Below are 4,430 nucleotides of genomic sequence, written 5' to 3' on the forward strand. Positions count from 1 at the left end.
CCCAACATGTGTAGCGCGTTCGTCGTTTTCATACGTAGGCGCCCCCGACGCATGTTTACGTGGCGACGCGCATACTCGCGGGGGACTTTTAAAAAATTTTTTATTTTATTTTATTTAAATTTAATTTAAAAAACTTTTTTTTTTACACCCCCTATCAGCATGTCCCTTGTTAGCACATGAGCACTGCAACACAACTGATTGTTGCCCTATGCTGCTTCTCCCTCTCCCAGTCTGAGTGTGCGCTGCACATATAGGTTCCCAGGCTAATGTTTTTTAAACACCCACGTAATGATTTTTGAATGAAGTTGTGAACAGTTGGCGCTCTACATACACCAAAGTGCCGGCTCTGGAACACAGAGAACCATATCCCAGCCTTGGATCCGCACCGTGTTTTGTTTATGCAGTCAGCGGTATAATGTAGGGACACACTTGGCTGGCCGCGGTGACGCAGCAGATTGCTGTAACATCTCGTCTCACAATGTCTCCTGAAAGAGGCAAACGGCTCTGGCGTAATACGGCGCGGCCCGCAGATTGCCAAAGACATTTCAGGAACATTGATGGGTGCAGACCCACAGCAATCACATGTCACGTGCCACTGCGCCTAAATATCAGACGAGTCGTGTCCTGTGACATCCTTCCTGTACAGCCCGACCATCAGGGCAGCTATAGGAAGAGGGGCGACACATGCTGTATATAAGATCATTGCTGCCTATCATTACATCTAAGACAAACACAGTGACATGTTGCAGGTCCCAATTGCTTTTTTTTAAATTTCCTATCTGTGCACAGTGATTGTACACTATATTGCCAAAAGTATTGGGACGCCGGTCTTTACACGCACATGAACTTTAATGGAATCCCAGTCTTAGTCGGTAGGATTCAGTATTGGGTTGGCTCCGCCCTTTGCCGCTATAACAACTTCAACTCTTCTGGGAAAATTTAGTAGCCAGGAAATTTCATGGAAAATCCGAATACAATGATTTGGAGGGGGAGGGGTCCCAATACTTTTGGAAATATAGTGTATTTTCAGTGTCCAGCACTAAGCAGCTCATTTAAAGTAAACCATTGAAACGTGGGGCTGCCACTTCTGGCATTCGTTCTGAAAATGCAATTTGACTGGCTGATGATGCAGCTTATATGCTTTGGCTTTGTCCTCTCTGATTAAAAAACGGCTAATGATGGGAAGCACCCATGGTGCTTTGGCATCTAGATTCTCTGCAGTCTCATATCATGTGAAACATCCACAATGCTCGGGCAATCACAGACTATGTTCCTGATTCATAAAGCTAAAACCATGCTGAAAATGCCACTGAAGCCATTTTTTTTTTTAGTTTTGGATAGAGTGGAGAGGGATTAGACCCCCCTTTCAGGCTTGTATTGCTGTCTGTGTCCCCATTAGGGAGATTCGCCCTCTCTATTTGTCCTGGTGACTATTATTATTATACAGGATTTGTATTGCGCCAACAGTTTGCGCAGCGCTTTACAATATAAGGAAGACGTTACAGTTACAATACAAATCAAGACAAGATGGTAAGGAGAATGGATCACGGTGGCCTGATGATGTGGCCCCTTGAGGGTCCTTGACCCCATAAGTTCACAGGAAGCTAAGGGTTATTGAACTCAAACGACAACTGGTGCTAAATCGCAGAGTGCTAAGACTGTAGTGGACAGTGAAAGAAAGGAGTTGAGCAGGGACGTCCTGAAGCCGGGTGTCACCCGGAGCGGGTACTAAGTGACACCCCGCCATGATGTCATCACGCATGGTGATACCTGCCGACGGCCATCTTGGTGATGGATGCCGGCAGAGAGAGGAGGGGACGTTCACCCGGCGGGATAGGTTATGCCGCCGGGTCCCCTCCTCTCTCCTGCAACTGTCGGGGTCTCGGTCCATGACCGAGCGCCCGACTTTTCAGAGGGGCTGACACCGAAATGACTGTCAGTTATTTTGGTGTCACCCCTCCAATGGTGTATTCAGAATCCCGTTGCACTCCATGCCGGGTATCCCTGTCAGCGTGGGCGCTCGAAGTGACCGCGGATGGCGCCGCCAATACTGAAGCTTGTTAAAGATATCACCGGCACACAATATTGAGGTGAAGAACACGTCTGTTTATTGGCGCTTCATGTCAAAACAAATAGCAATGGTGTCACCTGGGTGTGGGCCGCACTCCCCGCGCCCGCCGCTAGTTACGCCACTGGAGGTGAGTAAGACCTGTGCTATCCATGTAACCTTGTTGCAAGTACAGAGAAATTAACTGCTGATGTGCCAGAAATTTAGTGTACTCCTGCCTTCCTCTTTGACGTGACAACACAGCTCTGAATTCCTATGGTGTCAGCCCTGCCAACTTCATTTTTAATCAATTAAACACAGACCTCGCCGCATCTCCTGCCCCTCCTCATCTCAATAACTCCTCCTTCTACACAGGGAGAGAGCACAGGAAGTTATCAGTTCACAAGATTTCTGGCAAAATCAACTGGTGTTTTTGTACTTCTCGCACAGATATAACAAAACACTTTCAATGGTTTATTTAGCAGACAAAATGTGAACAAATAAGAGCAGATCATGGTTAGGGGTGCATACACTAATGATACAGTACTAGATCTAAGATATCTTTATATGTCCACAGATATCCTATAATTAATTGGACTTAAAAGCAGCCCTACTGGGGGTCCCCTCCCACCCCCAGGCCCCATAGAAGCTGCTTGGTCTGCTATGACTACCCTTACACCACTGCTAATAGCGTCATCCAGACGTTCAGTTCATCAGATCAGGCTGATGGTTGGGAGTTTCACATTTGGATTAGAGAGACTTGTGCAACAAGTAGCAGCAGCAGAAGGGTTAATGTAATAGGCTTGGATCTGAGTTTTTCAGAACTCCCCAACCTCATTAGAATACCTAGCCCTGAATCGGGTCATGCGGATGCTGTACTTAATGAGACCTGCAAATATTATTTCTTTCTTGAATTTCCTGCAAAAGAGATGGGTAGCCGAGGATTCAATGTGCTGTGTGAGCTGGATGATAATGGCTAGGGAAGTATTCATTAAAAAAAAAAGAAAATTCAATATTCATTCAGATCAAAGAACAGGGAGTCAGGTTTGCAGGCGGTATTTTAGCTGCAGTCTCAGGGGTGGATAAACATATATGTTAAAGAAGCAGTAACACATGACCCGGCAGCATGCAACTTCTGCATGATAACTCTTATGTGCGTGGAAAAAAGAACATGGAGAGAATATAGATCATCTTAATGCGGAAACAGCAGTCAGAGGTACTAAACAAGTAGGTCTCAAATATGCAAAAGACAACCCCCCCTGTGAGGACTCCCAACATTGGGGCTTTGTTATCAAAGTATCTTTAAGAAGAACTCTCCATACATTCCCACAGCAACCAATCAGCTTGAAATGAAATATTGATAAATAAGGTTCATTTTGATCAAGCCTCTGGAAATGTGAAGCTTTTCCTTGACGCAACTGTTCCAAGAAGCCTATTGAGACTTTAGTATAAAAGTCCATAGAAGCTTTCATGCCCTCACGATGCCATCATCATAGTACACACAATGGCCAACTGCCTTCTTCCCTTTGAAGAGCTGGACTGGCGAGTTTTTATGAAGGCATCCATGTATTTGCAATTCAAGGAACTGGTTTGCATTGGAGTTTTAATTTTTTTCTGTAGTGGATGTAAGCGAAGAAACCAACTAAGTTGACCCCATGTCAGAGCACAATGAAAACCAGACAAGCAAAAGGTGCTAGTTAAAATATTTATTAAGAACAGTGTCCACAGGAGCAAGCAAGAATCATAAACCGGAACAGGCCAAAGTCAGGAGCCGGAGTGGCTAGTCGTCCAAGCCAGGTCAGGAACACGGAGGTCAGCGTCGTCAGGTACAAGGCAGGAACAGGAGCCAGGAAATCAGCGTAGTCAGGAACAAGCCAGGAGCAGGAGCCAGAGGAGAACGTCAGCCAGGATTGGGTCATACACAGAATCAGACTACTCAGAGCAGCAGGAATGCATTAGCAGGAAGACTGGGCAAGGGCAAGGTCAGACTGGACTGAGTGGTTTATATATATTGAGTGGGGTGACATCATCACTCAGAGACAGGAAACTCCCATCTGGCTCTCTCAGATGATGCTCTCCTGTCCGGCCATAAGAGGGAGCCTGGGAGTATAGTGAGCAACGTTACAGAGTCTGCTCAAGCAAAGTAGGAATCACAGGTGGGTAAAATGGCAGCCAAGCCAGAATGCTGCAACACAGATAAGTCAGGGTAAAACCCTGACACCGAGTAGACAAAGATGTTCTTCAATACCATGGAGAAAAACAGAGTGTGGATGCATAAGGTTTCAAGTGATGGTAAAATACAATGGTACAGATAAGGTAACCAAGGGGCCGCATGCAAAAAATACTTATGGCTCCCCATTTAGCTACTGCCCAAGTGGGGGGG

The sequence above is a fragment of the Nanorana parkeri genome, unplaced genomic scaffold (assembly GCF_000935625.1).
Source record: "Nanorana parkeri isolate BGI_ZX_2015 unplaced genomic scaffold, ASM93562v1 scaffold178, whole genome shotgun sequence".
In the NCBI taxonomy this organism is placed as follows: domain Eukaryota; kingdom Metazoa; phylum Chordata; class Amphibia; order Anura; family Dicroglossidae; genus Nanorana; species Nanorana parkeri.